The sequence below is a fragment of the Anser anser genome, assembly GCF_964211835.1.
Source record: "Anser anser genome assembly, chromosome: 11".
Lineage (NCBI taxonomy): Eukaryota > Metazoa > Chordata > Aves > Anseriformes > Anatidae > Anser > Anser anser.
The window spans coordinates 3012501-3040258 of record NC_139732.1 but is presented as its reverse complement, the minus strand read 5'-3'; the positions used below and the strand labels follow the sequence as shown (position 1 = coordinate 3040258).

Here is a 27758-nt window from a genome sequence, read left to right as displayed (position 1 = left end):
TGTCCAGGAAACACTGGAGTTGTACGAGGACACATAACCCTGTGAATTTGCATATAAAACTTCCATTACAGGAGGAGTATATAGGAATCAGATGGTCATCCATGGCAAATTAAGAAACCACACCACCTGTGGGATAAACAAGATACGAGATAAACCAAAATCAAATATTGTCAGTCCCACAGTCTTCGCCCGTGCTGTTTTTGACTGGAACTCAAAGTAGCTGTTTTCAACTAACCTTAAACAGATGAAGCTCATCTCTGGGATGAGAGATGATACTCTTGAAAAGTCTTACCATGGAATTGTACATTTAATGTAATGAATGCAAGAATAGCTCCTAGACACTTTTTTTTCCTCACAGTTGCACAGACTTCCAGGTACAAATATAAAAAATGCCCAGGTAAGTATAGAGTACATCAGAAGCACGGAGTCTGGTCAGTTTTCTATAGTCTATGGCTTATAAGTAAAATGGGCTTTACCTTACTTGACAAGTTCCAACAATATCACCATTCTGGCTTTAAATGACTTACTGATAAGCTGCCAGGCAGCATAGCCAGTGCAATGTGCACTGCCAACCAAACGGCTTGACTTGAGACGGGCACTGGCTCCCAGGCCTGACCGCATATGCAGGCAGGGCTCCAATGACTGGCAGGCATCATTTATAGTTTCCTTTACTTGTGTACTTATTAGGACTTTTTCCCACAAATGGTGAGTACATTTTGATAATACACAGTGCCAGCATTATAACAAAAGTATATATACTATAATTTGAGCTACTGAATGGTGATACATATTTTTAAATAAAGTGAAAATATGGAAATGCCAGGTGTTTAGAAGATAATATAAGCTATATACATGTGCTTTTTAGCTTGGTCAGGTAGGCCTGCAAGTTGCAGATTCAAAGGAAATGAATCACAAGGGGAAGCTGGTAGAGACGATTGTTTAAGCTTTTACTTCAATACTTATTGCTGTTTGCAGCAGTTTCTTCTGACCATTTATCTCTGGCATTTATAAAACACTAATCACCATGGAGATGCCTAGTATACATCCCAAGCAAAAAGACAGAAAGTCACTGGCTCCTTTATCGGGTCTTTTATCTCAGAAGTAGGTGGCTTTTCCATGCAATATTCTATTTTAATATATGGTTTCCTCAAGAACTAAACAGATTTAACAAATTTCTGAATATGGAAAAGGAAAGACTGTTAATTAACTCCCCCTCTCCTTTTTTTTTTTTTTCATATATCTTGAGTGTAGAAGAACTAATAATGATCTTTCAGTGATGAAATGGAGAAGGAATTTTCGACTGGGAAACAGGAGAAATCTCTATACCAAGGAACTTCAGAAAAAAAAGTCCTTTGCTCATTTAGACAAATTTGTAATAAACAGATCAACGAATTCCTAAGGAAAACTGTCACTAACACTCAAATTTAATACATTTAATATACTATTGAATTAATTTTTTTTTCCTGCAAAGGAAGGTACAGTACCACCATGACAATTTTCAGAGATGTCCACTACAGGAAAAATATACTTTAATTAAAAAAAAAAAAACAACATAACACTTGTAAATAACAAAAGAGCATATTATTTCTAGGACATATTTTCCAGCTCATATCTGAGCTGGGGAAATAAATGAAAGCTCAAACAGTGGGCTGCCACAGAACCAGAAATCTAGAAGCACCTACTCCTTGTCTCCAAGGTTTATAATCCCTGAACAACCTGTGTCTCGTTTTCAAGGCCTATAGCTCTGTCACATGGATTGCCCTGTGTCTCAGGTACATCACAGAGAGGCATTCTTTCTAAAAGAGCACATAGCCCTTCTCTCCACTCACTGATTCTGAGTATCAATAAGAATGAAATTAAATGCTAAAGATAAATCTTCCAAAAGTAAGAACAATCTTTCTATGCACATCTTCAGTATTAATGTTCTTTGCAAGTTAGATTGAGGTCTAGCAATGCACAAGGCTGTGATTAGTTTTACCACACAGAGCACTAAAGATCTTTCCTCTGAAACATGAATACTGCAAGTTTCCAGTACTAGTTATATACATTAGACATCAAGCCTAGAGAGGCTTATTAGGAAGTTTCCTTGCACCACTTAAGTGGGAGCATTGTCAAGCCTTCACTTTAAAAACACCACTTTTAATCTTTCATTTAACTAAAACATTGAAACAGCATGAATGAAACTCTATTCATTTGTTAAGACATTTATTTTTCGTTCCTATTACTAAAATCCATATCTTCAGGCCATTAACATTTAAGATGTTACTCAGAAAGAATTTCTATAAGGATTTATCCTCATAAAGCCCTTTTGTAGACAAACCACCCAGAATAAAATCTTTTTTTTTCTTTTTTTTCTTTTTTTTTCATTTTAGGAAGATGAGAGGCATAATACTACATCAGACAGTAAAGTTGTCCTTGCCCTCTGACAATCAAAAAGTTAGTAAGCCAGGTGTTACTTTCACCTGCACCAAGTGGAATCTATTTCTAGCTCACTTAATAAACCCACAGTGGTGGCTCAAAAAGTGCTGGGAAAATGCAAAAATACACATCAGATGTGAAAGGTCAGATACATGTATATGGACACAGCAGTTAAAAAAAACATTTCATAAGACTTCTTGTGAGCTACATGTTGCTCAAGCTGTTTTAAGCCATGCTCCCTTCTGAATAATTTTTTTTGTTCTCAAAATTCACAGTACAACAGAGTTCACCAAAAACATGTTCTTACACGGTGTTCTGAAGTTCTTTCTCTGAAGTTATCTGACCAGGCAGGTTTCACCAGACAGAACTTAACAGAAAACTTGACAGAATTCAGGTAATATGAGATGAAATATCACTAAAATTATCATGACAATGAAGGTATTTACATGGTAAACTGTAATAAGTATCGAGGGTCCACTACAAAAAACAAACTTGTAACATACTTCCTCAAAGATTTTTTAAAAACAGGTGTAAATATAGATCTAATTTTTAGAATTCATGATTTTTATTTTTAACACCCATGTCACAGTTAACTTGAATGACGAACTTTACTAAAAATTTGCTATTCAATCTACTAATTTGTTCAGCATGTTTCCTGGTGCTTATTCAAATGGTCTAGGACATTGTTACAAAGTAAAGGACTTCACATGACAAACACTGAGTGACTCAGAGTTTTTAAAAAGGAATCTGGAAAACATCCCATGTAATGCATCTGCTCATCTAACATGAAATTCTGAGGCTAAGGTTTCCTAAGTAGGAGGGAAATATGATTTTGTACTTGGCATCAGTTTGAACTATACCACATTCTTTCTCTTCTGTGAAAAAACAGAGGGAGACATGACCCTTATGATTCTCCCACGTAATTCTACTGAACTGAAAAATATATAGCTTTTTCTGAAAGGACCAGATATGTAAAGCTCTATGTGAGCTGTTGATGATCCAGAGAACATGCTGCTTTTGTCTGAGAGGTGGAACAAAAGTACACAGAATAAAGATTCGTGGGAAATAGGCTTGGATAAAGAGTGCTCAAATGAGAATGCAGACAGAGTGAATATGATTAAGGAATGGAGACTGATATACGGAAAGAATGTGAGGAGCTTCAAAAATCAGGTGAGGAAGGTTCACAAAATTTCATCTTTGGGCTAATCACTGACAAGTCTTTGAAAGCCTGATGCATTCCCAGATGTTTTCATTGTGGCACTCTGCAACAGTTCTGTACTCTTCTTATCTTGACACACCTTGATAGCACATTTCAACTCTGAAGGAAAATGGTGCTGGATTTACATGGACACCTGGCAAGTATACTCAATAACTTCTTTCTATATATAAGGAAAGTAGAAAGGAGACCCAGAACTCAGTCCAAACATTTCTCAGATAAGAATACAAGGAGCTAGAAGGAAACTGGGAATGAAAATCTCAGCAAGTATTTTTACTCCCTCCAGTGTAGATGGAAAATATGTGGGGGCATGAAGGCCTTTACTCAGGTTCTCCATTGTTAGTTACAACATTCTCCTGCATTACATTCGGTATCTAAAAAATGCAAAATCGCCATTATCAACATACCATGTCCTCTTTATCAGACACAAAGTGGACCGAGATGTTTTATACATCTTGTAGTGTGACAGCCTGTGACAAAAAGAACAATCTGGTGGATTTCTTCACTGTTTACTATTTAGAGGACTAAAAATGGTATGCTTATTGTGCTCTGTGGATGGGCAGCAAAGTGGATTGCTATGTGACTACATTGTTCTGACAACTGCACTGTGATCAGATTGACTCCTACGCAGAGGCAAGAGAAGAAGCTTGTTCTTACCCTTGAGGTAAGCGAACATTCAGCACCGCACATCCCTGGAGCAGCAGGTAGAGCAGGGCAGTGGGGATAGCCAGTGCACAGCCTGCAGCAGGAGCCGGACTGGAAGTTTCCAAAGAGATGGGGTCTGTCAGCAGCATGGAGCAGATCCAAGCCTTGGAGTCGAGACAGAAGGAGGTTTTCTGTGAATCAGAGAGGGCTGTGTGCAGTTTGTTTTAATCTTGAAGCCAGTAAGCCAATGGACTGATAAGCAAAACGGGAGAATAGGACCATCTCTTTTTCCTTGTCTATTGCTGGCAAGAGTAATTTATTTTAATCACATTTGTGTTTTTTATTGTTGTTGTTGTTTTTCCTCATCTAGCAATTTGGTTGTGTCTTGTTACTGAGTTGTTTTATTCCATGTTATTTTTGCATTTTGTTTAATACAGCTTTAAAACTGGGAAGTATTTTGTATCTTCTGCCTAGCTGATATTAAAGAAAAAGGGAGGGGCAGATCTACCTTTGGAAGTCTTATATTCCAGCTCATACTGTTTCCTCTTATGAAAGTAGGTAATGAAACACAGGAGGTAGATCCATGTTACAGCTCTACTGGTATACTGTACACTAGTAATACAGTGAAAGAGAGGATGGGAACAGATGTGTTGGAATACGTAGCATCAGATTTCCACTATGCATCTCCAAAATAATGGGTCCCACATCTGCCATAGAGCAGCAGAGGTTTAAGTTTGTCATGAGCTGAAGTCCACATGACAGGTTTTGAAATTTCCATAACCAAAAATATTGCTTCAGGGGTGACTCAGCTAAGTTTGGCACCTTAGAACAGCAGCATATTTTCAGAAGCAAAGAGCCAAGACAATGCACACCCAGACAACATCCTGTCCATGACAATATTACTGGTCGGGTAATTTTGTTTAGTTATATTTCCTAGAAACAGCAACATATATTTGGGAACTGTTAAGAAACTGCTAACAACACAGACACCTTTCTTTCCATTCCTTTACTTGTTAAATAAGTCATTAAGTGTGATGCAGGATGACGAAGGAAAATCTACTGTAATTCAGGTACATTTTTTTTTTTTAGGGTATTAGAATAACCAGCAGTCTCTGACATATGAATATTTTCTTTCTACAATCCAAAATGATGGATGATGATTTCCAAGGAACTGTACATAAAAGGGCTTGATTCTTAGAAGTAGCAGAAGTCTTAGGGCATGTAAGAGATGGCTGAATTTGAGCATCAAGGGTCAGTTTGTCTACTACTAAACAGAATTAAAAGAAGCTTTAACGTCTCATGTACACATGCATATATGCTTATAGAGAAAGACAGTACAACCAAAATCACTGATTAACACACTAATACAGGCCACAATGGGGAAATGAGAAATATACTGCAGATAGAATTAATACCTATTTGTATCCTAAATGCAATATGCAGGACACTTTAAAAGAAAAGTATTATGACACAGTAATTTGGCCATGAGAGGGTAATTGACTTAAGATATGCTGATAAAGATCGATTGCTAAGGTTTGGAGTTATGACACCAACAAAGTTACAATGACATTAGCACAAAGAGAAAGACACAAATCCATTACAAAGATACAATCAAATATTCAAAAAAGCCTGGCATGCTCATTACTTATTCATGCTAATACAAGTATATTAAGAAATCTAAACAGTGTTAGCATTCAATCACTCAGAAACCAAATGAGGTTTTGCATTTATCAGCCACCAGTCATCAAGACGTAACATTAGCTGTACAAAGGTGGTAATATGACATAACTGGAGATATTTTATCAGCCTACACAGATTGAGAGATACAGTAGGATTTATTAAACTGAGTAATGCCTTCACATTCAGCACTGCAATAAAAGAAATAGCTGTGCAGAAGTCATTTCCCCAGACAATAAGATTTACCTTCATAATCATCTAAAGAAATTTTATACGCTTTCAAAGGGTCTAAAACAACCTTCTCACCCTTAACAAACAATATGCAGTTTAAGTTGCAAACATACAATTGGCTGCTAACATTTTTAAAACCCCAAAATCAAGTGAGTTGGCAAGGTGTCTGTCTTACTGGGGTTTGGATTTTGTAAGTTTAATAAAACTCCCTCCGCGTGCACTTGAATCTCAAATGGTTTTATGTCCAAATAGTTAAATCTGAGACTCAATCAGGCTGGGATACACCGCACATGTATTTCTTAGATCAAATAGATATCTTTTAAATCCTGTTCTTGGATGTGCATCATTTATTTTGACGTAATTTTTTGTAGTGTAGCCTTAACTTTCCAGATCATCATCAGATAAGTAGGTGTGGTCTGGAAACACTCTGGACAAATCTCCCATTCCAGTGGAACAGACCTGCTGTTAGGGCCAAGAATCCCTGGCCCTGCATGAACATTCCTCACCAGGCCTGATCCTGACACTATCCCTATCCAGTCCATCCCCATGGAGGTGTCTGATGCCCTGGGCTGGAGCTGCCCCACACAAATCCTGGCCATGAGGCCCCTGGCACCCTGATACCTTCAGCTTTCCCAGAGTTATTTCTATACATTGTACCAAATAGCTTGTCCTCTTCTCACCAAGATAATTGTCAACAAGTTTGATTGGGAAGGTGGGGGCTGCAGGGAGGGGCATGGGGAAATCAAATTTTGATCACCAATACAAACAAAAGGTCTAGAATTCAACCATAATACTGAATGTAGTTACATGTTGCATGACATAACTCCTAGTGCAAGGCACTGTACATCTGCAGAAGATGTTTACACTGGCTTTACAGCAGCACTTGAGCAAGGTATTGCTTCAGTTTGGTGCTGATGACATGCCATTTATAAACCATGACTGAAAAATCTAATGCCTCTGGAATCAGATAAAACTTCGACTTCTTAGTGAGCAGGCTGCATTAGCAACTTGTGTACACATTTAGCCATCCTGCTGCAATCAACACCATTTTGTTTAATCAACAGTTTAGACAACAATATAATTGAAAGCTATCACATTTCAGAGATATGAAGATTTTTTTTTCCTGAAGGATATGCTAAGGCAGAAAACTACCAAAAAAAAAACCAACAAAAAAACACTCTTTCTGTAACAGTTTTTGTAGCATGAGTACCTGCTAGGAAAACTCACACAGCTTTAAGAAAAGATTTTCATTCTAAGGGCTTTTCCCATATTTTGTGATGACAAGACTTGAGAAGCACCCTGTATCAGGATCAGATGCATGTGGTAACACAACCTTTTTCTACTTCACAGATAAGTTGAAGGATCACTGATGCTTTAACAAAAAGAAATGATTATGCAAGTACAGCTTAAATACCAAAATGGTTAAAGGAACTACAGCAGTGGGGGAAAGACGGAATTTTAGAGTTCAAGCAAAAGAAAATTTTCCAGTCACAAGGGTGCTAATGCCAGGTCACTTTTTTTTTTTTTTTTTTTCCTGTTTAAGGGGACTTCTCCATAAAAATACAGATTGAATTATGGTGATGTCAGAGAGTATGAGATGCAAAAAATCCAGTAGTAGAGTAGATCTCATTAGATTATAACCACAGCACATCAGCCTGCTGGGCAGAATAAGCTGACAATTTATAGATGGTAAACACTTCTTATTCACACCTTCCTTCTGGATTTTGTGAACAGGTCACGTGTGGCTGAGTACAGAAGTAAAATATTGTTCATTTGATCTTTGCCCAAGAGGACCACATTTCTCGATTAGCAAGTGATGTTTGAGACAGAATGGCAGCCCTGTGCTCTTTACTTTCTTAAGCTGGTTAGCAGCCACAGGAGTTAAATGATTTCACTCTTAGAGGAAACAGTATTCACGTTTGGTTTTTAAATTTAACTCTGATCTAGAACATGGGAGCAGAACAGAGTTCACTTTTAAACTACCAAAAATATTGTTCTAAATTATTCCAGGAGAATGGTCTACACCTCTTAAACTAGGAAGTAGATATAAATTGAAGCAATTTTTGAAAGGGAATAGCTGTCCACTCCCCAGTGAAGGAGGAGGCTGCTAAGCCAAGTGATAGCATGTGATAGCAAGTGATGAAGTAATCGAGTACAGGTACCGCTCCTGTAGTGGTTTTCTTACAACCAGAAGCAGACATAAGAGAAACCATTCCCTAAAGAAGTTGAAGGACAGGATCAGGGATTTTAATGAACAGTGACAAAATCCCTTTTATCAGCCCTAACCCCTTCTGTGAGAAAAGGGCAGGAAGGCCAAAGTGAGGGTGAACTTTGAAGTAACTGTGCTGTGCATCGCATAGTCACTATTAAAATCAAAATCATGTGATGATCAGATAGCTTCCAAGTAAGTTAAGTTACAAAAGTTAAGGTCTACTCACACACACACACGCACACACCCCTTGCCTTTCTTTTCACTTATGGTAGACAATAAGCAAGTACAGAATAATGCAAAACCACTGCATAAAACTAATTTCATTCTCAAACACAATCTCTCCTTTTTCTTCAAAAGTTAAGCAGGAAGCAGAATTATCCAGATAAAGAAGATCTGGGTTGAGCTAAATGAGCAACTTTCACCTAGTCACAAGGAATGAAAAATTGAGAAGTTCTCCACAATGCAGGTATACAATTAAATACTGCTATCAAATAAAATAATTGGGACCAACATAACATATGCAACATCACTCCAATCACTGTGTCACTGCTTGGTGACTATTAATCTTCCTCTTCCCATTTTCCACTTCATCTTGGAACGAGAGCAAAAGGATAAAGGGATAAACCTAGCTAGTACAGTACACAACATACAACAGATTTTTCTAATTTAACTCTCCACTGATTAGTCTATATTTTTCACTATATTTCCAAAGTACAGCAAATATAAATGCTTAAGATGCGAAGTGTCTAAAGAGTTCATCATTGAGCACGGTAATTTTAAACAGCCAATCTTTTGTGGACATTAACTTTAAGAGCACCATTCTGTCCCCACCCTGAAACACAGAGACAACCACCCACTGATCTCCACAGATCCAACAGACAATGATTTGACTCTGGGGCTCCATTAGTTTTTGAGAGACGAGATTGGACTACTGCATATCATCAAGACCAACCTTTGCTTAACCAGCAGCTATGTAAATCAGAATTACAAGTGTGCCTGGCACATGCCTCAGATTGGAAAGGAATAAATTCATTCATATTGGAGTATGTTGGTTTATACTACTCACTCATGCTATTCACGTTTGTCAAAAACAAAAAGGACAGGGAAAGGACAAAGTCAAAGACGAGAAAGTAAAAATCCTGAAGGAAGGGAATATATAGAAAAAGAAACCAGACAATACGAGATGCTTGTTTTCTCACTTCTTTTAAATATCTAGCTTATATACCCTGACCTCAGTACTATATTACTTTTAAAAACAAACAAACAAACAAAAAAACAACACACACAGCATCAAGTTGTGCATTTAAGACCACTTTTCTTTCATTAGTACTGCTAGAGCAGAATGAGAAAGGGCACATATCTACCCAGCTTGCCCAAATGTAAAATTATTTCCGTGATAGTTCATGATCACATAGCAAATTATTTTAGTTACACTTCAACAGTATTCTATTCAGATTTGTTAGATAGTGGAACATACGCAACTGAAAGTCTAGAATATTTAATCAATAACAAGGTCCTTTCAGTTCCTTATAACTAACTTGGAAAGATTAATTACATTAATAACAGACTTTTCCTAAAATACCTTGTCATAAGATCAAACTATGGACAGAAATAGCCGCTATAGTAGAATGTAGGTGTGAAGCTAGCACAATACTTAGAAGAAGGGGAACAGAGCCAGAGAGACATACTTGAGTCACTCCTAAAACTCAGTCTTACTTTTATTTTACTCTTGTTAAAAAAGGAATAGGGAGTAGAGAGGAGAGAGAGGAATAAAGTCAACTAGATAGCAGCATTTAATGCCAAAAGTTTTTTCCTAAGAGACTGTAGACTGAAATATGAGATTTCTTCTCTCCTAAAGACTTCTTGACCTAAGATTTCAGCCTCGGCCACATGGATCTGTTTTATAGTATGGTGCACATTTTCTTAGGCACATGTGCAAGGGAAGGAACTTGTAGAAGAAGATAATAGAGCCAACAGCGCTGGGAGCATAAAGAGAGGAGGCCTGAGCTACTGTTCCCTCTTGCTCAAGACACACATGCCTGAATCATACTAGTAAAGGAAAAAAAAAAAAAGTATGGAAAAAATTCTCCCTCAGCTTTTACTTCACGATGTTCTCTCTCTTAACATGATGATTTAACCTGAAACTTTTGGAATTCTCCAAACATATTCAGAACTGGGAGGGAGGGATGCAGGGTACAGGACATACTGAAGCCCCATGCATCCACCTGCTTTGTACCAGAGCTTCACAAGCCTCTCTATTTTGGATTCATAAGAGACATATTGATATTGATAGTCTACATGACTTTTCTATGAATTTTGAGGAACTATAAATCATGGGAAAGCCAAGAACTCCACCGAACAACCTTATCATCCTATTTATTTTCTTCTGTGATCTGTATACTTCCCTTTAAAATTTCTCTTTCACCTTTTCATCTTTTCCATGATACTTATCTAACATTTCTTTCTTCTTCAAGTCTGCTTTCTTCAAACAATTGCTTTGATGACATCCTTAGAAGTTCTCATCCACCATTAGACTGTGTGGACTTAATGCAAGACAGATCTAAACAAGACACTAAAATTCACGTATCAAGAACCAGGCAAAGAAATCATTATTAAAAGGGAATAAAGGGATTAAAAGGGAGTTGGATATTTTTGGCTATTTCCTTCATCTTCATACTACCTGTACCTGACGAGATATTTTAGACAAACACTGTTTAGTACAGATTAAATGAACATGAAATCAGTGTATGATTATAAAAAAAACTGTTGTGAACAAAATTGACTGTTCCTGGAGAGGAAAAAAATAATATAAATTTAACATGAGATATTCTATCAACTGTTTATTTGCTTTCATATTAAAATGACAGATGAACACCTAGAAGACATAGGATACCTTCTTAGGTGAATATAAGATGTGGTCCATCTAGAGCTACTAAAAACATGCCCACATGGTGCTAGAGATACAGAAGCTACTTTGAAGAAAACCCCAACGCCAGAGAGATTTTACTGTTCTCACTTATTTCCATCTGTACATGGAAACACAGTATGAAAATAATTAGTTAGTCACCAACAATTGGTAACTTCAGCAGGATGAACAGATCTTATCAAAGAAAACTTTCATTCAGCTCTCCGAGAGGCATCTTGACCATTCATTACAGCTAAGTAAACTGGGAGCAATACAGTATCACATGCTAATAAGAGTGGCACAGAAGAGCACACAAGTCTAGAAATGTGTTAATATTTCTAATGTTGTTAACGAAATCCTGAGACTAACTAGTGAAGCTTAAAATGTAGAACATAAGTTTTCCAAGTTCAAAAGGACAAACACTAAAAAAATCTGGAATTTGGGGAAGCATATTTTCTGCCTAAATGAATCAGCTTTTGATTAAGCAATTGACTTTTGTACTAAATAACATTAAAATAAAGAGCTTTAATTTCATCAATATTATAACATTAAAATACAAAAACCACTAACTGCCATGGACAAATGTTTTCCATTAAATTTAAAGAGAATAAGGGATGGGTTCTGTGGGAACTTGACACTTATCATTCAAGTGAGAAGAGGTCTTGTGAATCTCAAATAACACAGCTAAGAGCAAGTTAAATGATTTTTTTTTTCTCTCACAGATGCAATAATGCCACATATGCCTACAGCCCATCATGTATTCTGTTTCAGCAGTGTAATGACATGCAGAGGTTTCAGGAGAAATATGGAAAGTGGAATACCTGCTGTCCTCCTGAAATCTTCATAGCAGACACACAGTAAACCTATGTAGGAAAGCATCTCCAACTTCCAGCTGATTCACATATCTTATGGCAAAAATAAAGAAGGTATTTCCATCTTCTGCACACAGACACACAAACATACAAACAGACACATGCACACGCACTCTCAGTTTCTTAACACACTGTTTTAAGTTACTTGTATTTCAGTAGTTTCATAAAATATAGTGCTTTATATTTTACAAATTATTTCTGATTGAAACTGTGCCAGAGGTTGTCAAAAAAACTGTCAAAAAAAAACACTTTCAGAATTCTCTCAGTTTAACAGAAAATTTTCCTCAATTTCTGAAGACATGTAAAAAAAAATCAGCACACCAAATATACGCAAAAATGATTAACTAAAAGTTAGCAAACAGAAAATAGAATGGTTGCTCAAAGATTACTGGGTATATACTCCTTGAGTTAATTTGCTCTCTCAGGTGTGAACACACCCAGTAGGGCCACAGTGAAGAAGAAGCCTTATGAAAAACCAAAAATCATGCCACAGAACTGGCAGAGAATTCAAGTGCTGGAGTCAACAGAAATGTTTAAGCAAAGGTCATTTTCAGAAGATCCCTGTATCAAAATAGATTAGAAGAAAATGTGTTTTATTTGAGCCTACATTTGTGTTAGAGCTAATCTTAAGAAAAAAAAAAAAAAGGAAAAAAAAAGTAAGGCAAAGGTAATTGAAAAATATCATGTTATTTAATATCTTAAGGAATATAATCTATTTTTTTCCTTTTTTTCCAGTTTGCTTTGAATTATTGCTTAATGCGAAAGTTAATTTTCAAAACTTTATGAAAAAACAATATTGTCAAAATGGAAAAGAACATGCACTGCAACAACCAGGCCGCATTTTTTCCATATAGAACATTTTCAAGAGAACCATTTTTGACTAGAGACAAACTATTGAACAAACAAAATCATTAGACAATCTAAAGATTTTAAGAGGACTGGGACAGGTTGATTAAAAGGAAGAGGTCATGAGACGACACTATACAAAGCCCTCAGAAAAGTTCTGTTATCTTCTGAGAAAATAAAATTACAAAAAAATATTCAAAATCCAACATGGATACTTTGTTCATCAGCTGAATATGTCAAAAATATTTACATCCTTTAAAAAGAGAGGGTTGCTCCCAATTGTTCAAACTATATAAGATTTTTAAGCTGACCAGAGAATCTGCCTAATTTTGTAAAAATACAAGCAATTAGGAAGGATTTCCAAGGAAAAAAAATAATTATGCTAATACGTGCCAAGAAATTAAAATAGCATCAAATACATATGCAACACGGGAAATTTCAATGATATATCAACTACCACGGATTTCCACAACTCGCTAATAAACTAAGTTGGCACAATTAGTTGGTATGCTATTTAAGCCAATCTGTAAAAAGCAACTTGTTTAAGAGCAAAATCAGATTAGAAAAAAAAAAAATACAAAGTAGAAACTTTCAACAGGTTTCTTTCAAAAACAATTGAGTAGCTAAGTGGTCTATGATTTACCCGAACATGCATTCTCATTAAAAGCAAAGTAAATATCTCTGAATGCAGACATATTCCATGTCATTCTCTTTACTACTTAATTTCCCAGGTATCTCAGCATGATCTGAACAAATTATGCTGACAATACAACAATGCAAATGATAAATCAACACCATAATTTTAGTGATATATAGCATGAAATGTAAATAATAACCAGCACTGCTAATTGGCTCACTACCTGGCAACAAATCAGTAAGTAAGCTATTTCACTGGTAATGTTTCAGCTGTGCACCACCCTAATCATTAAGAATTTCTAGTTATCCTAAGGTCTCTTCTACTGTTTTGTATACGAAACTGTACTGTATCATAAAAAATTATGCCTGAAAGAAACTCTTGTTGGAAAAAGAAAAAGAAAAATAATAATTGCTCATTGACAGCATCTGGATATTATGAACCAACTCCTGCTACATCATGTGGCTTGCTTGAAATACCAAATCAGAACATTTTTTGCTTGGGAAACTAAACTGGAACACTGAGGAAACAAAGCTATTTACCAGCCTGTGGAATTATCAATGTCTAGAAGAGTCCATTGTCTTTGCTTCAGGGCTTTATTTATTGTCCAAACACCAAAGATGAAAATGATAGTGTAAACCCTGCTTTCCATCAGAGACTGAATATTTCCTGATTTCTGATTTGGGAATGAGAACATTTCTTCAGCCCAGAGACTTCCACAGAGCTCCTTGTCTCAGGAGGGCTTCCCTCTTAAAAAGCAGATGCTTCTTTCTACCGAGCAATCATAAAACCCAGCCAGACACTGCTCTGCAAGGCCACATGAAGCTTCTCTCACTCTTTCCTAACCTGTACTAATTTACAGCCCCATGGTAACAGAAGATGTTGAAGGTAGAAAGGAGAAGTCATACAAGTCACAGCAGTATGTCATCTACATCAGCATCCTATCGCCCATAACAAACAGGTTCCAAGGCATTTTTTTGAAGAGAAAAACAAAACCACAACAACCCCAAAGGGAGACTCAATGAAAAAATTGTCATAAGATAAATGTAAGCTCATGTTTTCCTACTTTACTTCATTGCATCAATGAGAATTGCCTTACCAACATGGATGTTTAGTTTAGTTTTGAATCCTGCTGCATTTTTCATTCCAAAGACTCAATGTTTTGCAGAGAACTTACTGATGAATTAAAAACTCCTCCTTATCAATTTTCAATTTGTTGGCACACCTCTTTGTTTGCACTATGGGACAAGGCCAAGAGAGAAATCAGATTTACCCCGCATAAATCACTCGTTTTATATAAAATCTTACTCATATTCTCATTCACTTAAATTCAGCTCCCCTGTTTTCAATCTTTCTTTGTATGCAAACTTCTCTATGCATCGGGATACTTTTTATGACTATTCCTGCGTCTTCTCTGCTTATACGGTATATATTTACAAGCAGGAAGGCAAGAATTCAGCAGTGTATTCAAGGCAAGAGGGTATCACTGATAGATATCATAATATTTGCAGTATTATTTTCCAACCCATTCTTTATTCATCCAACCATTTTGTTTTCTACTAAGACCACCGCTGTGAACTGAGCAGTCTTTTTTATTGAGCTGTCTACAGTAATGATGATCATGGGGAAACCCTATCCCCAGTGAAAGAAATGGCAAAACTCCCAGAGGCTTCAGTAGGATCTGAATTTCACTGAAGTTCCTTCTATCAAGTAGTTATAGTTAATTTACAATTCAATCAATGGCTATGAATAGTGCAAATAATTCTATACAATTTACATTGCAGGGAATTTGTCAAAACTGAGCATATTTTCCTTTCTGCCCCATAATTACCTAAATCAGCTAGATCTCCAGAATTCCTTAGAGGCTTCTACGGACTTCACTGAGAAAAATTGTGTCATCTATATTTTTGTTTCTTTGAGTTCCTTAGGTTCCTTTATTTTACCCTTTGCATTACAAATAAATACAATAAACATATCAAATAGATCATTATTCTTGGCCCTTGGGAGCCCACTGTTAACTTTTACCTATGTCCAATATTGGTCAGTTCTCAATTCTTCTAGCAGCATTAAGATTTTTCCAAGAGGCCAAATGTATTTCATTAACTTGTTTTTTTCCTGTAACTTATTAGGGAAGTCATTGTACACCATCCCTCTCCCTACTTTAAATGCCCACTTGCAAGGATTTTTAAATTATTATTGCTAGTTTTTAAATCCAGATCTCTTCCCCGTTTCTGCAGAACCTAAATTCACAAATTGATGAAGAGTTTCTGTTCCAGAAATAGGATAGAGAACAAAAGCAAAACTGACAGCTAGAATACTAAAAGTTGCAATCCTCACTGCATATCTACAAGTGTATCCCTACAATTCATAAGTGTTTTATGTCACAGTCACATACAGTGTATTTAAATTAATTTGAAAATACTTTACATTTGCAAAAGTCTCTACCATCTGCTGCTTATCTAGCCATCAATTTCAGAATTAAGCAACATAGGCAAAGGAGCTGAACATAATTTCTATTCCAAAATCTCACTAATATTCCAAAGCTTGGTAACATTATCCACAGGATTTCTTGATGGAAAACTGTGGAAGATGACATTGATGCAGCTGCATTGCTACATACCTTATGCTGAGTATGCAGTTTCCAGGATATCAGGTTTTTTTTGCATGGATCTACACTGTATTACATCAAAGGTATCAGCATGCTTGCAAATAGTCTGAGATTTTTAACACACACTGCAGAGAACTACATAGACACATGCTAACATGCCCATTTCCTAAATAAACAGGGAGCTGTGAGTCCTTAGGTGAACTAGTTGAGTTATTTATTGCAGATCATACTCATTGCTTATCGTCCTATGGGGGCTTTCCATTTCTTTAAGTCTTCAGTTTAATAAATCCACTGAAGTAAACAAATCAGCAATTAATAAGGAATTAATATTGTTCAGGTATGTTTAAAGTTAAATAAGCACTTAAGTGTTTCACTAAATAGGAACTTAAGACAACACATAGTACTTTTTTCTCTAGGTTACATTTCCAGTTTCAAATTGCTGAGATGACTCTAGTAGCCATACTCAAACTCTTAACAGCCACAAATTCAGGATAAAACGTGTCTCTGGTGTTTAAAATATCTCTTGCTGTGACAGTAATACAACATGGTCTCTGCTAAAGATAAGGTCCTGTCTACTGAGACAGCAATAATATAGGTATCCTGAAACATAATGCAATTATTTTCTTTTAAAAAAATAAAATCAGAAGTTGAATTGATATCAATTCATCAATAAAAACAAGCAAAGAAAAAGCACAAAGAAGAATACTTTTTTTTTTCTTCAAGATATTAATATATTGGGATATAAATGGCTGTGCTATCATAGTTTTCCTATAAAATGCAAAATATATACGTGGTGTTATTTCTTTAAACCCCTCTTCTGGGGAGAATGAAACATATATACCTGGGAACAGAGGGATGCTGCCTCACTATATATGGGTGGATGCAGGAAGAGCTGTCATGTTATTTGCTAACAAAGTGGCAAAGTCTCATACACCCTTACTATCCTGTTAGTATATCTATGCTTGTAGATGCACAAATACTCATGAATGCACACAATACCTAGCAGTATATGTTCCATGCTTTAAGTGACAACAGTTTTAATTTTGTTTAAAATTCTTAATTGAAATCAAAACATTTTTGCATTTGGTGTATGCTGGCAGCAAATAAAATGATCCTGATGAGCAGCATAAAACTATTAATTATGTTTGTTTGTTCTATTGTTAGTGTATTGCTTGTGTGGTTAAAAATTAACTCTATGATCTTATTTAAAACAATACATGTGTCATTTCAGACATTCCTAAAAAGGATGCTTAGTAATAATAAATAGGTGCACTTGTCAACAGAAATTTGCTAACAAAGTGAATTCAAGCATTATAAACAGATAAAATAAGGCAACTATGAATTACACCAGGATAATATTTTTGTGGGTTTTGTTTGTTTGTTTTTAAATTCTTCCCTAGTTTTTATTCATTGGTGAGCTTTAGATATGCAGATAAAGACAATAAATGTTTGATGATTTTAAGGGTATTCCAGAGTCTCTAGACAACCTTAAATATTTCAGTGTCTGGGAAAAGCATCAGACTACATCATAGTGTCTGTATTATAAACACTAATAGTATTTATATAGATAATTTTAAACATTTAAAAGTGAAACTGTCAAAGTTATTCTTAGCCAGGATACAAAGCAGGGACCACATCAATGTTCTCATCCCCACATGCAATGATGCAAAAGAAAAAAGTAGAACTTTTGAAGTCAAATTTGTAGCACATCTGCATTTCCCACTCACATCTGTACATGCATAAGTGTCTACATAACTTAGATAAGTGTACAAGACATTCATGCAAATGGCAACTTACGTGGTTTCAAATACACAGAACTTGCCTGCACCATCTCACACAACAGTTTGGAAAATCTGGCCTTTTGAACTTACCTTTCTGCAGCTATGTCAATGAGGTTCTCACTGGGTGCACACATTTTCCTGGGGACAATGCATCTTATTAACCTCATGATCTAAACAGAGATAATACATCTGTCAAAAAATACGTATGCTTTATCAGCATGAATTTGCTCTAACATCTACTCTTATGTCCTAAGACAGATGAAGTAACCTGCACAAAACCACGAAAGAAGTTTTTTCTATTTCATGATTTTTGTGCATCAGTTTAAAAAATGTATGTTTCCTTTGCATCAAATATTTTTTCACCCCCTGAATTTTTTTATTTTTTTAACTTAGAAACTAATTCACATTCGAAAAAATCAAAACCACTTTGTATTCCAAACCCACTTAAGAAAAACAGGAGCTTAAGAAAAATCCACCTAAGAAAAATCAAGCCCTGAGCTACAGGGAGTGAAGAAAGCTTCAAACTAGAACATGACAATGAAATGGTCACTGGCTCAGAGGAGATTCTCAATGTGTTCCAAAGCAGTTTTCCAGTCAGTGGTTACTGCATGACCCAGTGACAATGGAGCAACCCTAATGGCCATAGTGAAGCTCACTAGAAGAGTGAAAGTGTCTATATGCAGCAATTCTAACAAGACAGAAGGGGTGCATTTAAACCTCTGTACTCTGACCTAAAGATTTGCCAGCCCCACCACTACAGCAAGGATAAGTGAAGCTCACAGAGGCAATATCTGGGTTGACAGTGTATCTACATGAATATGTAAAATCTGCTTAGGCACTGTCAGAAAAGCTGTCATAGACCAGAGCACTGAGGGTGTATATTAGAGATATATTATGGGCAGAAAAATTCTGGTGCTTTTGTGAGGGAATGTACCACATGAGAATACTTTACTAGAACTGAATTTCCCATTGAAAATTAGAATCATTTATACATAACATTTAATCCTAAAATTCTTAACAATATCCCTTTCAAATAGTTTTATTTTTAATCTAAATTTGCCAAAATTGATGGGTTGCTTTACTCTTACTATTTCCAAATAACTACCCACCAAGAACAAAACATCACTGTGTCCACGCACAAGAAAAAGAAAATACATCTTCATCCATGACCAAATAGGTTTCTAGACTTTAACACAAGGTGCTGAATGAGAAATAATCAAGAGGTTTACTTCTTAAACAGGGTTAAGGAAAATATATTCTATATGTGAACAGCCTTTAAACAGTATGCATTAGAGGAGGATATATTAGGTTGGATGTTAGGAAGTACTAAGGTTGGATGTTAGGAAGTACTTCTTTACCGAAAGGGTTATTAAGCATTGGAACGGGCTGCCCAGGGAGGTGGTGGAGTCACCATCCCTGGAGGTCTTTAAAAGACGTTTAGATGTAGAGCTTAGCGATATGGTTTAGTGGAGTACTTAGTGTTAGGTCGGAGGTTGGACTCGATGATCTTGAGGTCTCTTCCAACCTAGAAATCTGTGACACTGTGTGATATTTTTTCAAATGGCTTGTCTGTGGAAGGATTCAAAAACTCACCTGTCTAATATTGAATGTTGATGCACTCAGTTCTTGAAACTGGACTACTTCTTCATAAGAGGCCCTCTACATTCAAAAACATGTAAAATTAGCCAATGAAGGATGCATTTTGAGGTTGCTAGAGATGTGGAGGGGAAGCAACTGCAAATTTCAATTTCTTCATTTCATAAAGGTGAAAGAAATGAACAAAATATAGCAAGTACCTGTTGAAAACAGAAAGGGCAGGTTCATTTATAAGTTTTCATTAAAACCATTAAAAGCTTTGCAGGTGAGGAAAGAAACCTAGGGTAGTATACATCCCTAAACATATGCCTAGACTTTTTCCATCTGATCCTTTACGCCAAGAGGGCAACCAATTAACTAGGCTAGAATTCTGCTCTGGCATCATGGCCTGAATTTCAGGTGTCATGTGGCAAGTAGGAAAAATATCGGCAAAAGGGAGCACTGCAAGAGACAGCGTAGACAGTGACCTTTATGTGAATAATGTATAAATGCCTTCAGAAATTGCAAAGAGGGTTGGGTGTTGTGGGGGTGTACTCACTGTTGTGGGGGTGTACTACAGGTCACCAGATCAGGAGGAGGAGGTCGATGAGGCCTTCTACAAGCAGCTGGTAGTAGCCTCATGATCCCGGGCGCTGGTTCTCATGGGGGACTTCAATTATCCAGACATCTGTTGGGTAAGCAACTCGGCCAGGCACGCACAGTCCAAATGGTTCCTACAGTGGGTTGAAGATAATTTTCTGATGCAGGTGGTGGAGGAGCCGATGAGGCAGGGGGTGCTTCTGGACCTTGTCCTTACCAACAGGGATGGGCTTGTTAGGGATGTGAAGGTTGGGGGCAGCTTGGGATGCAGCGACCATGAGATGGTGGAGTTCAAGATGGAACTCGGTGGAAGAAGTAAGGCTAAAAGCAAGATTGCTGCCCTGGACTTTCGGAGAGCCAACTTTGACCTCTTCTGGGACCTGCTTGGGGGTATCTCATGGGCTAGGTTGCTAGAAGGCAAGGGTGCTTGTGAGAGCTGGGCTACGTTTAAACAGCACTTCTTCCAAGCTCAGGATCGGTGCATCCCTAAGAGTAGGAAATCGGGGAAGGGGGGCAGGAAACCTGTGTGGATGAGCAAGGAGCTCATCGACAAGATCAGAAGAGGAAGGTCTATGAAATGTGGAAAAAGGGCCTGTCCACTTGGGAGGAGTATAGAAGTGTCGTCAGGGCCTGCAGGGACGCGACGAGGAAGGCTAAAGCCCACCTAGAGATGAGGCTTGCAAAAATAGATAAAGGACAATAAGAAGGTTTTAAGCATGTAAACAGTAAAAGGAAGACTAGGGATAATGTGGGTCCCTTGCTGAACGAGGAGGGTGTCCTGGTAATGGGAGACGCCGAGAAGGCGGAGATACTGAATGTTTTCTTTGCTTCAGTCTTTGCTTCAAGGACTCCCCCCCGGGACTCCTCAACCCTGGAGGGAGGAGAAAGGGTCTGGGAAATGGAGGGCTCCCCCCTGGTTGACGAGAGAGTGGTTTGGGAGCGTCTGAGTGGGTTCAACACACACAAATCCATGGGTCCCGATGAGATGCATCCACGTGTGCTAAGGGAGTTGGCAGAGGTGATTGCCGAACCACTCTCTATCATCTTTGAAAGGTCCTGGAGAACAGGAGAGGTTCCTGAAGAGTGGAGGATAGCCAATGTCACTCCAGTCTTCAAGAAGGGCAAGAAGGAGGATCTGGGAAACTACAGGCCAGTCAGTCTCACCTCTGTCCCTGGAAAGGTGTTGGAACAGCTTGTTCTGGATGCCATCTCCAAGCAATTGGAAGAGAAGAACGTTATGAGGAGTAGTCAGCATGGATTCACCAAGGGGAAGTCGTGCTCGACCAACCTTGTTGCCTTCTATGATGGCATCACCAGCTGGGTAGATGGGGGAGAGCAGTGGATGTCATCTACCTTGACTTTAGCAAGGCTACTGTCTCCCATGACATCCTGCTAGCAAAGCTGAGAAAGTGTGGGATAGAGGAGTGGACAGTAAGGTGGGTTGAGAACTGGCTGACTGGCCGAGCTCAGAGGGTGGTGATCGGCGGCGCAGAGTCTGACTGGAGACCTGTGACTAGCGGTGTTCCCCAGGGGTCGGTGCTGGGTCCGGTCTTGTTCAACATCTTCATCAACGACCTTGATGAGGGAACAGTGTCTGCCCTCAGCAAGTACGCCGATGACACAAAGCTGGGAGGAGTGGCTGACACGCCAGAAGGCTGTGCTGCCATTCAGTGAGACCTGGACCGGCTGGAGAGATGGGCAGGAAGAAACCAAATGAGGTTTAATAAGAGCAAGTGTAGAGTCCTGCACCTGGGAAGGAACAACCGCACGTATCAGTATGGGCTGGGAGACAACCTGCTGGAGAGGACCTCTGAGGAGAAGGACCTGGGAGTCCTGGTGGATGACAGGTTGACCATGAGCCAGCAGTGTGCCCTGGTGGCCAAGAGGGCCAAGGGGATCCTGGCGTGCATTAAAAGGAGCATGGCCAGCAGGTCAAGGGAGGTGATCCTCCCCCTCTACTCTGCCCTGGTCAGGCCTCACCTGGAGTACTGTGTCCAGTTCTGGGCTCCCCGGTACAAAAAAGACAGGGATCTCCTGGAAAGAGTCCAGCGGAGGGCCACAAAAATGATATGGGACCTGGAGCATCTTCCCTATGAAGAAAGGCTGATAGACCTGGGTCTGTTCAGCCTGGAGAAAAGAAGACTGAGAGGGGATCTCATCAATGCGTATAAATACCTGAGGTGTGGGAGACAGAGGGATTTGGCCAACCTCTTTTCAGTGGTTTGTGGGGACAGGACAAGGGGTAATGGCCACAAGATGGAGCACAGAAAGTTCTGCACCAACATGAGAAAGAACTTCTTGACGGTGAGGGTGACGGAGCACTGGAACAGGCTGCCCAGGGAGGTTGTGGAGTCTCCTCCTCTGGAGATATTCAAGGCCTGTCTGGACACCTACCTGGGCAGCCTGCTCTAAGGAACCTGCTTTGGCAGGGGGGTTGGACCCGATGATCTTTCGAGGTCCTTTCCAACCCCTACAATTCTGTGATTCTGTTTTCTTTCTTTAAAAAGAAAGAAAGAAAAAAAACACAGCACAATTTCTTTCATCGCCTTTTTGTAAATCCTTAATAGCATGTTATCATACTGTTTATATGTGAAGACAGCACTGTGGAAAAAAATGGTATTGATTATGTTTTAAATTGTCTGAGGAATTCTCTCTAAGACTTACGAAAGTTAAGTATCTTGTGCATAATATCCTTTTATTTTTCCACTTCATTTATTTTGCCCAATGAAATGTGTGTATACATCTACCCACATAATATTTTAGCACCTTTGAACTATTTCTAACAATCTTTTGATCCATATATGGACATAGGAATGTTGGGAATGTAAAATATATACAATTTTAGACAATTAACCATCTTAAATCAGCTAATAGAGTTAACATTTCGTATGTCCTAGAAACTGAGACTTGGAAAGAGAAATAGTATTTAAGAATTTCTAATCTACCCAATGAGTCCGTGAAGTATAAACAGGTCATTTTACATATCTAAAAATTAAACTAACAAAGCACACATCAGCAAATATGAAATGAAAACTTGAGGAAAACGATGGCTTACTTCAGGAGCTCACAATAAATAAATAAATAAGCAAGCAAGCTTACATTCAGTAATGAATTTTTACTGCAGCTTCTGTTTAGCATTCTTGATCTTAACAAAATTATCTTACCCTTTGTGGATGCAAGAGAAATTTACTTCAGCTCTGAAGTCATACTTATGACTATGTTTTTATTCAGGCATATGTCTGAAGAACTGGGTTAAAAACTAACTGCCCGTTTTAGGCTGGTTTGTAAACACAACTGTATTATGACTTCTGGATATCCCAATGAGTTTATCTAGACTATTAAAGGACATTGTGCACACCAAAAAAGAATTCTTATAATCCTCTAGCAAAAATTAATTTATTAATGAAATTAATAGTTAAATCTGCTGCGGAAAAAAAAGAAAAAAGAAACAAAAAACATTTATATGAAATTAAGTAAAAGTGTTTTGAATTAAGAACGAGGCTTTTTCCTGTAAGTACAATAGGCTTACTAAAATAAATAACCCTGTAAGGCACTTCCATCATAATGTATTTAGTTATAATATTAAATGGATAAAATACTTGATCATCTCCTGGAATAATAAAGCCAATGTTATGGAGGAAAGCCTCTATGGGATTAAGAAAGAGTTAAAACATTTCAAATATGCAATTAAAGGCATTCTAACACGCCTGTGATCTCTGCTCTGGTTTCCTATTTACAGAGAAGGAAAACTGGCTCAGACATCCTAGACTAAGACAAGGAAGTATGCAAAATCGAGCAGTCTTTGTGCCAGCTCTTGCTAATCCTTTTCAGTATGGTTTGCTGCTAATTTGTCATGGCACATATTTGCCTTATGTCTAATTAACATCAAATTGCAAACTGCTATTTGCTAACAATTTGTTGTATCAATCTGCTTGAAAATCTATAGTTTAGAACTGGATTGCAGCTTATTCTGTCTATCAAAACTCCATTTCATACGTATCACAGTAAATTATTTCCCTCCAAAATGCAGTACAGTCCTTTACTGTACAAAGAGGCCTACATTTAAAAAGAAAACATATACAAAGTGATATTTTCTGCTCCTTTTTTTTAACCCTCCTATATTTTGTCATAACTTGTTTACAACAGAAATTAAAGAACAGCATACTCTTTGTATTGAGTTTGATCTAGTTAAAATTGCATCACCCCTAGAATAAAATACATACAGACAAAATTATCTTCTATACTTTACAGAATACAGACAAGACATTTACAACAATCTTAAACTGTTTCTCTTCAAGCACAAGAAAATTTCAGCCAAGGAGCTTGACAGGTTTAGGAACTGGCTAATTTGTTTTATTCGACATCCATAGATATTTTATCAAATGAATAGCTAAAAATCTTTGTCATGAGCAAATACCGTTGCAATGTTCTTAAATAAAACTCTAAGTGATGGGGAAGCTGTCTATTTATAAGATGCCCTCCCCTGCTATGCCTCATTATGAACAGATGGAATATTCCTGCTGCATGCATTGCAGGGGATGGATAGAAAGATGTCATTACAGGGCCTGGACTATGAAATTCACTTGATAGTAATGTATGATGTTCTAAGCAGTCTCCTCTGCTATATTCCAGAGAAGATATGGGGTCATCAAATAAGCATGGCTACAATCTGCTTCTCTGGAAGCGTGATTTCAGGCCGTATAAGATAGTTAGATGTGGTAGAGATGGATTTGAAATGGCTTTTCCGTAACACAAAACAATTTTCAACTTTCCAAAACATTTCATCAGGAGAGAGATGAACTTACGAGTAAGTTGAACCCTGCTCCCAGTGGTAAAACCACCAGGGCTACGTTGAATGTAGAGTTAGAACCATTGCTCAGTTAGAACTGAGCATTTCAGATCAGTTTCATGAGGACTTAAGTAAGGGGAGTCATAAATAGGGAAGTAGCAGACTTTGGAGATTGGACTACATGATCTCATGGTATCCCTCCCCACCTGAATTATCCTAATATCTGACATCTTGTTTAATTAATATTTAGCAGTGACTCATGTTCAAATATTTTTTCTGTATTCTTCAATTTCTGTCTCATCAAAAAAGAAAAGCCTAAAACAAATGCTTTTTTGGACAATGCTGCCTGCAAACCATACTGAAGGGCTTAAGGAGAAAATTGCTATTAACTGGTTAAAACAGAATTAAGAGTAAGATTTTTTGTTTCCAATAAGAACACGTGACATCCCCTGTTTGTACCATAAACAACAAACATATTGATCATATTTAAGGGGAAGAGCTGCCTTTTCTTCAACAGACGTCTAGATGTTTATGGGCTCACTTACCTTTCCCTGTGACCACTAAAAATACTACTACAACAACAAGAAACAGAATTTGACAGTGAAAAAAAAAAAATCACGAAAAGATAATACTTTAAGCATTTGACATTACAGAATCACAGAATGGTTGTGGTTGGAAGGGACTTCTGAAAGTCATCTAGTCCAACCCTCTGCAAAGCAGGATCACCTAGAGCACACTGTGCAGGATGGCATCCAGCCAGGTTTTTAATATCTCCAGAGAAGGAGACTCCACAACCTCCTCTCTGGGTAACTTGTTCCAGTGCTCTGAGATAGTCCCCATCACATATACAGAGAAAAATTGCCATTTTGGAAATGGGCTCCTGCCTTTTTATGGATCATATTAATGCCCATACAATGCCCATAGGAGTTGGACATAGCATAGTAATACATAGTAAAGTAAAACTAGGAACGCTAAAATAATACAACTTTTGCTGAATTTGTTTTGTGAACATTAACATGTTGTACTGCAAACTTACACTTATTTGCAAATATGTTAAATTCCAAAATTTTATAGAACTTCTCTATCCTTACTGGACAATATTGTAATAACTACATTAATTTCTCCCTGTTTCAAAATGATACATAAATATAGTAAGGTCCAATTTTGTGCATAGATATAGGAATGCAATCTGGGCAGCTAAGCACCTCTTAATCTTCCAATCTGGATGAGAAAATACAGGATTTTTCATCTTGGCTGTAGGCAAACCAGTCTGTGCCGCTGCCTCCTTCTCCCCCCTGCCTCCTTCCCCCAATTGCCTCCGGATTTTATGGATATAGCAGTATCAGTATAAGCAGCATGTCCCCACCAGTAGCCAAAATAGCTGCATATTCTATAAGATGATATACCTTCAGCAGGGTGAGTAGAACTCAGGTATTCTAGCACCGTGCAGAAAGCAAGATTCATTCTTTTTCTTCTCTATAGCAGTGCTAGCTTTGCACTTTATGTATAAGTTGCTCTTGGCTCCCATAAAACAAAATCCAGAATTTCTAGGTGCAGCTTATTTCTCATGTTAAAATAGCAAGAAAGCCAGATGTCTTACATCTCTATAAAATACAATGAAGAAAAAAGATGGGGAAATCACTTTTTTTTTTTCAGTCAGCTAAATAGAAATAGAATAAATTTATTGGTGCCAAAGAAAAGAAGCATTTAAAAGTATGCAGCACTGACATAATTAGATCTACCACATCTAGGTCAGCTGAGGATGCAGGATTCATACACCAATGATTTATTCAAAACTTTTGAACAATGCTGTCTCGATTGACAGCTTCCTAACTGTGACTCTTCCCAGAACTAGTAGAACTACCATGCTACATGCGCATTCTACATAGCTCTGAAAAACAAAATTCTACCTCATTTGAGAAACTCCAAAGGCACTGGATATAAACCAGGGAATACTATATTCACCATTTATTAGTTGCAGCTCTGCTGTGTCTGCAGCTGAGATCAGTTGTGAGATTTCATTGCTTGTTCTCAGTTGATGGTTATGGAGGCAGAGAATAGGACTATTCATGACTGGACTGAAAAGGTTAGGACTAACACACTAGGTGAGAAAGTAGTAGTATTACGAGTGTTTCTTAAATTATTTCCATCACAAAATTCAGAAGGTCTTAATGTCTGCACATATCTCAGATCAAACAAACTAGATCCAAAAATAATTTTTGAGGTTATAAGAGCCGCAATTCTCACACTTTTCTACCTCTAAATGAACCTGAAGTGTGAAACTGAAGCCTTCCTCCTTTCTGCCAGTAAGAACTTGCACAACAGGCACTAGGGTGTGATCTGGCAGGTAATGCACAAACCAAGGTGGGTTCAATGACCCTTCACCAACCTTCCAAAATGCTGCCACCACCATAAACTGTTTAAATAACCTAGAATTTGGAATGACATTTAAAATGGAGCCCCAAGATGAATGACTGACATACTGTTAAATGTACTTGTATTGATATTCTTGGAAATGTCTGGCATATAATGTAAGCATATATCTTGTGCTTTTGTACAATGTTTGTAACATATGTTTTGCAACACATGAAATGGCTAATCCAAGTCAAGGATAAAAAGTCTGCTGCCAGGTAGCTCAAACAAGCACTAAGTATCTGTGCTCGAGTTCCCAGATTCAAACCATACTGGTGGCTTATGATGGAGATTTTATATTTCCTATTATCTTCTTAAAGAAAAGACAATTAGATAT

General features: G+C 37.6%; 1 protein-coding gene across 1 annotated transcript in view; it reads right to left on the bottom strand.

Annotated features, from left to right (window-relative positions):
* Positions 1-27758, bottom strand: part of LOC310879956 (uncharacterized protein) — a 307953-nt gene that overhangs the window by 103572 nt on the left and 176623 nt on the right. Inside the window, exons 11-13 of the mRNA XM_083795024.1 lie at positions 20180-20354; positions 19639-19704; positions 18136-18215 (exon numbers count right to left, since the gene is read on the bottom strand). The gene's annotated coding sequence lies outside the window, so the exon portion shown is untranslated. The remainder of the gene's footprint in view (positions 1-18135; positions 18216-19638; positions 19705-20179; positions 20355-27758) is intronic.